Here is a 9,636-nt window from a genome sequence, read left to right on the forward strand (position 1 = left end):
TACCCCAACTGTACATAATCCATATTTCCTAGAAGAGAGAGCAATAAACACTATATACACTATAAACACTATATTTCTTTTCTTTCTTCCTTTCTTTCCTGTGCAAGACTGCTGTAATCAGATCAAGATTTGGAGTGCATTTGTTTCACCACTGCTGGTTCAAGAGATCAAATCCAGTTGTTTCGAGTCCGTCGCAGGACATCTGAACAGATATACGAAAGTTACTTCTACCAGCATGGATCTGAAACGCATTATACGCAGGCCGACAGCTATAGGAGTGGAATATTAACTGTAGAAACCTCACAAAAAGCTTTGAACAATTCTGTAAGTGTCACTACATGGGTCTAAGATCTAAGAGAACTGTATTTTATGACAAATTATGACTTTCTAAGTCTTTAATACAAAACCTGTGGTGATGAAGTCCAGTGTATGTTGGCCCAAAGTCAAACCCCAAATGGACCAAAGGAGTCTGATTTATTATCCTTTGATTTAATCACTTAATATATGTGCTGTTTTTTTGACACATACGCACAGAGTGATTAAATACTTGCATGTATTGCACAAATGTGTTGCTCAGAGCATGCTGTGATTTATTTGTGTCTTCTGGCCTTACTGAAAATCTGAAGCGGGACAAAATAATCATGCTAAAAATTTCATTACACTTGATAAATCGATTCTAATGCTGTAAAATAAATAAAAAAAACAATTTGTCACTATAAAACATGTTGCCATCTTATAAATAAGCTCTATAACACAAATATATGTTGTAATATCTCTCTGTCATAAGACACTGTCATGCGCTGAAACGATGCATGAGGGTAATAAAATGCATACGGTGGATTTCTCAGTCTAGTCTGATACTGCATGGAAACAGTGTACGCTAGTACTAAAGGTTCAGCAGAGCTCTTTAATCTTCCAGTCCGTGACCTCAGAGGGACTTGAAATCTCCCATAACCCTTGACCTCTTGACCTCTGAGCGTGAGTCTGCACTCAAGTGTTAATCATTGACACTCCACAAATGTTGTGTTCCCAGCAGCCTTTGAACAGTGGCCTTGCATTTGAGGGGCATGGCTAGCTTTGCTAATGGGGTTAGGGGTTAAGCGGGGCCAATTCTTTTATGTGGCACAGGGTGGAGACCACAGCTTGAGCTCTTAGAGGAAACACGTTATTAGAGGAAAAGCTTCTTACTGTACCTCTAATAATTGAACAGTTTAGCAGTAGATGAGTGGAGCAATTTAGTGCAGTACGATAGCCTATATCGTATAGGTCATTAATCTTAAATGTCACACTACACCTGTGATTTGTTAAACTTTAATGACTGCAAAATTACAGTAAAACCTGGTAACATCTTCAAACTTTGTTTTTGTCTCGTACCATCACATATTGTTGATAATTCACATTAGAGAACGATTTTATCCAAAACTACAAACATTGCATTTAGAGTGCACATGCACAGGTTTTATTTACCTTCAGCCATGATGAATTAAATGCAATAACAGGCTGGTTACCAAAATAAGGCAAGTAGTATTTGTGAGACGCTGCAAAGGATGCCTATCTAGTGCATGTTAGATGGACAGATGTTGTCCTTACCCAGGGTGTCACATGGTTCGTTCTTCCAGGAGCAGATATCCAGACCAGTTAGCAGGATGGCATGATCATGGCGGCGACCTTCTCTTCCAGCCAGCCCTGACTGCCACTGGCAGAAACTGTTCAGAGTGTGATCCGCATGATGGTTAATCACTAGTCCATCCTGAGTGAGCAGAGAGGTAACTAGAGTCAAGTGAACGAAACAATTACATGCCATCGGTGACTAGAGCTGGGAGACTAACTCAAACTGGGCCGTGTAATTACCAGCTACCTCTGCTGACCCCGTCTTGATAAATGAGCCTATGGGTAATTAGCCCTTCATCACTGATCCTGAGTGACTGTGGCTAATTATTCCAATCAAAAGGGGGATAAGGGCAATTTTCTGCATTCCTCAGTCAGTGGCTAACCTGAACTTCATTAACATTAGCACAGGTGTATCAGTAACGGAGCCCTTCAGCTGTTTGCTGGCCCGCTTTCCCACAGACGCGTCCCTGATCTGGCTGGAATCCAATGGAATGCCGTGTATCCAATTAAACTGTCATCGTAAAAACAAGACCTGTTCAGATAGAACGTCTCAAAGAGAACGAAGGAGACAAGCCTCTCAAGGACAATAAAATCCACCTTCTGAAGCAATGCTTCATTTGGTTTCAAAGCTCTGTGTTATCTAAACCTCTCACGATCCATGACGTCAATCTCCTCCACAGGGCTTTAACTCTAATTCGTTTTACAAATACATGGTGTTGATGTAACGTATTGAACATGCATTATCAATGCAATAGAGTCAAAAACAAATATCTCCAGTGCATAAACTCACCTGGTCTTCATCCAGCAGTATTAGTCCAACAATTACAACATTGATATCACCTCCAATAGTGCCATCTTTGAAAAGTGTTGAGACCTTTGTGGATATAAGCAACAGCACAGAAAAATCAGCATTAGGATGGTGCGTTTATATGGAGGCATCTGAACTCAAATGACACAAACAGAGCAATCAGAAGTGTCTCTTTGGAGAAATGAGAAACGTATGACTGAGATGTTTCTCTAAAGTTCTGCAAAGCCTCACCTGTCTGGAGGCATACCATATGTACTTAAGGGAATCACTAATCCTGCATTTCACCGGCCTTTGAAACAGAGTCCTTAAGATGGTTTAAAGTGCTCAGGTATCATAAATACAAATGCTTAGTCCCAATAGTCTTTCATTGCTGCCATTAGTCTTTGTTTTCACTGACACCAACACAAAAAGCGATTGGTTTGGTTTCAGGTGTCAGTATTTTACTAATCCTTTGTAAACTAGGACTCTTAAAACACCTTCACAATGTCTGTGTTTGATGGGTATGTTCATAACATGTAACACAATCTTATTTCCATTAGTCTTAAAGAGTGCTTTCATGTGTGCTTACATTTTTCACTGGGCACACCCCAAAAAAGCTCAATTTGACTTTTAGCAATCATTAACTAGTCCATTTGGTCAACCAAATATTCCACAGTGAAGTGAAAACATATGCTCTGACCTCAGCTTGACATCATTTGCCATGCATTCAGAGCATACTCCAACACATGATACTGGGAAACAAATGGATGAATGAGAAGATGGACAAACAGATGCATCAATAGCTGGATAGATATATGGATGGATCGATGGATGCTAGATTGAAAGATGGATGTAGGCATGGATGGATGCAAATGCATAATAGATGCATGGATGAATGGAGGTATGTATGGATGGGGACGTGAATGAATGAATAGATGGATGGATGGATGAATGTATGGATGGATAGATGGAAGAACAAATGGATGAATCAATATCCGTATGCATAATAGATGAATCCATGTGGATACATCGATGAATGGATGGATGCATGGGCACATAGATAGACGGATATCTGAAAGGATTAATTGACGGTTGCAAGGATGGATACATGGATGACAGATTAGAGGTATGTATGGTCAGATATATGGATGAAGGAAAACATAGATAGATGAGCAGAAGAACAAATGGATGAATTGATATCTGCATGCTTGCACAGATGGACCGAGATTGATGCATTGATAAATGGATTGATACATGGATGATAGATAGACAGATGAATGCATGTGGATACATGGATGAATGGATGGATGGATGCATGGATGGGTGGAGAGGTACATGGATGAATGAATAGTTGAATGGATCCATGAGTGCAGGGATGCCTGAATGGGTGGATGAATGGATCTATCAATATCTGGATGGTTGCATGGATAACATATAGACAGATGAAGGACTGAATGGATACATAGATGGATGCATGTATGTATGTATGCATAGACAGACAGATAGATAGATAGATAGATAGATAGATGGAACTTACCATGTTAAGAACAGTAAGCACATATGTGGTTATATTCTCATGGCCGTGATTGTCCATCATCTTGCGGTCGACCACCACCAGGGTCTCCACATTTAGCCTCTTCTGTGTCTGAGGTTTGAACATAATGGCTCGCTTCTCTCTGGGCATGAACTTATATTCATCCGGGAAAATATAGATATCATCCTCAGGAGGTTTAGGCATATCTGAAACACAGGACCAAGACAATATCAACGCTAGGTCACAAAGTCAGTGCTGGCTCCCCAAAGAAAATCCATTACTAGTTCAGCAAATAGCTGAGTCTGTGTCTGGAAAACTCCAGCCCATACAAGACATTAATGCACGCCATGTGTGTCAAATTGTATTAGCTGTTACCTCACATCCCACATAAGATTTAGTTACTCGGCTCGTGAAATATTACTCAAATGCAGTATGAGGATGTGGTGTTTGTTTAGAGGAGGTGAAGATAATTCATCCCTGACCAAACACAATACAGGTGTGATGATGTCATGAAAACACGTTCGAACTGACCCTTGAACAGCTGTGACCTCTTCACATGTGAACAATGTCTAAAATAAACCCCTGTCCTTCTAACGAACGTCTCTGGCAGGCCAGCACCATGTAATGGAAAGCAGCTCAGTGTTAGAGTTGGAAAGAGAATGTCCTTACATACATTTCTTCCGTCTTCCACAGAAGTGCTGTCTCTGCGGAGTATGCTGGTTCTCCTTTGCATCCGTCCAGAGATACGGGACTGCTGAATCTCTTCTGCTGACCGTCTTTGGCTCAATTGACCTCCTGTCTCTGCTGGTCTGCGCTGGTGTGGACCTCTTGTATAGGATGTGGGGGTGGTGGTCAGGTGAGGCTGAGAAGTTCTCCAGAAGTGCCTGATGTAGATGCAACGGCTTCAGAAAGTAATCTGCATCCTGAGTTCTGATCAAACCTGACTGGAGGGAAAACACACTAGTCAGTGCCTCGCCATCTGATTAAGAAACCCAGCACTCTTCATACTTCATACTTCGATATGTATGTGTGTGTTTCCTGCAGAGAACGAAAGAGGAACAGGAATGCATGCACATCCTGTATAGATTACATCCAGTATATTGAGATGTAGGTTAAGGATATCGAAGGCTATGATTTGACCAAATAAATATATTGCATTCCCCACAGTGTTATTTGAGCTGATCTGAGATGCTGAAACACATTATTATGAGCTAGACGCATGTAAATAAACAAAGCAGCACTTCACGCTGGAACTATCATTTGCCGACAAACCACCAAAATAAAAGCTACATTTTTAAAATTTAAAAATGAAGAGATTCATATATATAGGTGCATCTCAAAAATAATGTAATATGATGAAAAACGTATTCAACTTATTGTAAAATTATATAACTTATTTCAAAAAGTGAAAAAGTTTTTCTTGCTTTGTTTTAATTTTGATGATTAGAGCTTGCAGCTCATAGAAGTTAAAATACAGTATCTTAGAATATTTATATTTGAATTTTATTAAATGACTACTGTATAAATTCTAGGTATCTCTTGTTCTTTGATGCCATAATAATGGGGAAAACTGCTGACTTGGCAATAATCCAAAAGACAATCATTGACACACTCCACAAAGAGGGTAAGTCACAGAAGGTCATTACTGAAAGCATTGGCTGTTCACAGACTGCTTTTTCGGAGAAATTTAAAGCAAAGTTTACTGAAAGGAAGAAATTGGGTAGGAAAAGGTGAATACCTTTAAGCAAAGCTGATTCAAACACTTGGGATTTTACTGCGCTTTTATTGGCCAGCCAACACGCTTTACCAGAGGACCATGTGGAATTTCTGGTATATTTCTGTATATAGCTGTGGATCCAAAAGACACAGACGAGCTGAAGCTCAATAGAGTCTCAGCAGAGACGCGAGACTGATCTCTTCATTCACTCTTCACTGATGCTGGAGTTTGTGCTGAAGGAGCCACAAACGAGTACTGAGTGCAGAAATTAACATTATTTAAAGAACATTTCTTCTTTGAAAAAAGTTTTAGGAAATATTGAAATATTTTGAGATACTGGGCTATTTTGCTTAGCAATTCAGTATGCAATCCGATGCAATACAGAATTGCAGTTCAAACAATTAATCTGAAATGAATGTAAAAATAAAACAGCACTGCTCAGCCTGCAGTGATCTGAATGGAGTGGTTCAGGCTGAATTACTGCCTGACGTTTAATACTTCATGTAAGAGAGCAGACTCCGGGCCGGATGATTGAGGAACACCAGCACAGGGTTTTGCGAACACTGTCACAATGCTAATGTGCTTCAGAACATAAAACAGACACTTTGTTAATGTTCTCAAGGCGCCTTTAGTTTCTCAAAAGCAAAACCCATCTGGATTAAAGATGCATTAGGATGATTTCCAAGCGTGGTTCCTGTTCAAGAAGCAGCACAGATCACATTGGAGGTGCAGTACTTGCACTCTGAGCCGACTCTGAGCTCAGTTTATGACATAAACGCCCAAATTACACTGCTTTGGAGGGCTGCGCTGTCTTTAACACTAACAAGCTTCACGTCCCTCCCAATCTAGAGATCCCAAGGACTCTTCAAGCCCTCATCCAAATGTCACGGTAGGTCAGAGCGAGAACTCGTTTGCGCCGCTGCTTTCAGCGGTCTGATAATTACCTCAATTGGGCCCGAGGATAAGCTCCTCTCCAAACAAACAGAAAAGCCCTTCAGAACCTGTTTGAACCCAATGTGCATCTGATTAGCTTCGTCACTGCCAGCAACACTTAAGTTCATCGCAAGGCAATCATACACACAATAGGCTGTAAAACATATGCTGAACTCTGGGAAGAGAAGACAGAGGCAAAGCCGCCGCTTTGTGCATGAAGGTGCATAAGAGACACGCTCAGAGTTGTCTGGAGGACACGAAAGTACAATCAAGGACTGAAGTCTTTAATGTGTGCTTGAGGTCGATTTTTAATGGTTTTTAATGTGAACTGAGCAGATGTTTATGTGTACACGCTTTCCACAATAATCGCATCCCATAAACGCTACACAAGTGTAACTTTGAAGAGTGTATGTCCTGTACACAGAGGTTAACGTTAATCTACCCCTGCTTTTTTGATGCCAGCACAGACGAGCAGAGATCTGGACTCACTCGCCAAGGAACGCTGCCCTCACTCCACGCTAAGTAATCAGCGAGCTGCCATACAGGTCTCGCCAGACTAAACATCCCTGATCCAAGATCACAGTGTGTGTAGAGGATACACATCTCGGCCACGTAATTAACGCCTGTATGGGAGGTAACTGCTGACAGATTTCAACACTTTTCAAACAACACGTGATTCTGGAACTCGCCACACGATGTGCACTGATAATTACACAATTTAATTAACACGGCACACATATACTGTACGCTTACAGGGAGAGTATTGAAAAAGGAAGCTTGCCAACTCTCAAGCATTTGCAGTGAGACTCTACAGAACATCTCGCAGCAAACAAGACGATGCAAAATAAAAAGGACACAACTTCATTTGTCTTGAACTTCAAATAGACTTAGAGTTTAATTGGAGATGTTTACCGCATCAGACGGCAACAGAGGGCTAAACCATTTAATAGGTTAAGTTACAATTGCAAGACATGTTTCTGTTTTGCTGCAAACAGTTTGACAAACCAAGTATAACTGAACTCAACTACAGCAAAACACACATACATGCATGTCAGTGTAAATTAGATTATTATTTTAGATCCATCAATGGTATTTCATGCATAATAAAATTTCTAAAAGCAACTGAACCAGGATTACAACTTCACAGGAACAATAAACGACTGCAGAATACTGACCTCTGACCTGCTCACACTTTCATCATTCCATTGTTATTATCTATAACACCCTGAATCAAATAAAGGCCAGATTTTAACGTTTGTCATTTAACTAACGAAGTACTGGCATTAAATAAAGGCATAAATTTACTTCTGAATTACATGTGAAAGTGGGCTGCGAACTGAGCAGTTTTAATCTGGCTCAGATGAATCATGAATCTGCTGATTAAGACATAATACAAGCCTTATTCTCCTTAGAAATGGTTGTCAAAAGCATCATTGCTGAGTGTAATATGCTTGTAGCAATCATCACTGCAAAATTATTTAGAAAGAAGCACTGGGTTTCATTTAGCAAATATGTAATTCTACATTTCTGCTATAGAAACATGCTTATAATGTGTACAGCACTATTCATATACCATATGTATCTGTAAACTACGTTTTTGCACACACTGCAGGGCATACAAAAATAAATGCAATTTTTGTTTTTAATAATCCAATTTTAGGCCTAATTGCACACCTTTTCTAAAAAAGTGTAACTAGTACAATATTAGGCTGAGATATTTAAGTAACTTACATTTCTCAGGTGAATCAAAATATGGATCCTTAATACCTCAAAATTCATCTCATTTCTTAAAAATCTCACTCGGGCCAGGCAACCCTGTGAAAGACGCAACTCAAAATAAAAACACCGCAAACTGCCTGCTAATACATAGCTATGAGCATGGATGACTCTAATTTATGGCCTAATTTATGATCTTGAATGGGAACTGATGTCTTGATGACAGTATTTTATAGAGCTGAAGAAGACAGTAATAAAGTAGATCTGGGTGCCTAAAAATAGTAGACGAAATAGATTTCAGGCAAAAAGAGAGTCGCAAGATAAGTTTGTTAGGCTAGCTGATATCATTAGCAACTGTAAGCTGATTAATCAGGCGTTTCCAGAGCAGCGATTCAAGACTCCATCAAGTGAACAACACCTGGGACTTAATTCACCTCAAGACCAAAGGTCCTACAGTCAAGCATTTGATCCTTTATTGACGCTGAGGACTTCAAAGAGCAAAAATTACCCAGTTGTTTTGGTGTCAAGGCAGCAATCCTCATGAGATACACTCGCCTTCTGTCACCAGATCACAGGGTTTAGTCAACAGAAGCGACTTTGCCAGAGCCGAGGCTTTCGGGCCAGACGTGGGATGAAGTTCAGGCATGACTGGTCACTCCGCATGACTCGCCTGCTGCTCGTGTTGGGAGTTTCAGTCGTTGTCAAGACTAATTCCCAAAGCCGGTCGATTTATGGCGATTGCGCTTTCATGCTGTTTACACGCCGCTGCACGCCTCCCAGTCAATCCTTCCTATCCGCCCAAAGTTTAGTCAATAGAATCCCGCAGGATTGCAATTATGGCATCCAGTTAGTTGGAGGAAGACAGTACGAGATCTCAGTGACATAATTCAGACAGACACTGAGTGACCTTTGCGGTGACCCCGTCGTGTTTCCAATTCGATTAAATCCACATGCGTCTTTCAGATATTACGCACTATGCTTAGTGTTCATCCTCTACAACATCACTTCCAGTTACTGAGCCCGATTTACCCCCAGACTGTCGGAGAACTTTGATTTGGCTGGATGACTTTTGCTTTGGAGACCCGCTGGAAATTGTTTCCAGAGACACTACAACAGAGAACCTGCTGACCCATGTTCAGATTAATCACAGGCAATAGACATTTACATGTTCTTCACCTTTTCCCAGAGAGGTCTGCCATCTGACAAAGAAAACTGAACAGGCAAGTGACATTTCTTTGAAATGTAATGCCACCCGTAGAGCAGGAATAATCACAACCAAGATCTCTTAAAACAGATAATACAGCCAAAAATGAAAATGTTTGCATCATTTACTCACCC

The 9,636-nt window shown here is 40.5% G+C and overlaps 1 pseudogene; it reads right to left on the reverse strand.

The window, feature by feature from the left end:
* The window catches only part of LOC122360786, a 39,152-nt pseudogene extending 32,442 nt beyond the window's left edge, over positions 1–6,710 (reverse strand).
* Between the last annotated feature and the right edge of the window lie 2,926 nt (positions 6,711–9,636).

This window comes from Puntigrus tetrazona, chromosome 16 (assembly GCF_018831695.1).
Source record: "Puntigrus tetrazona isolate hp1 chromosome 16, ASM1883169v1, whole genome shotgun sequence".
Taxonomy (NCBI): Eukaryota; Metazoa; Chordata; class Actinopteri; order Cypriniformes; family Cyprinidae; genus Puntigrus; species Puntigrus tetrazona.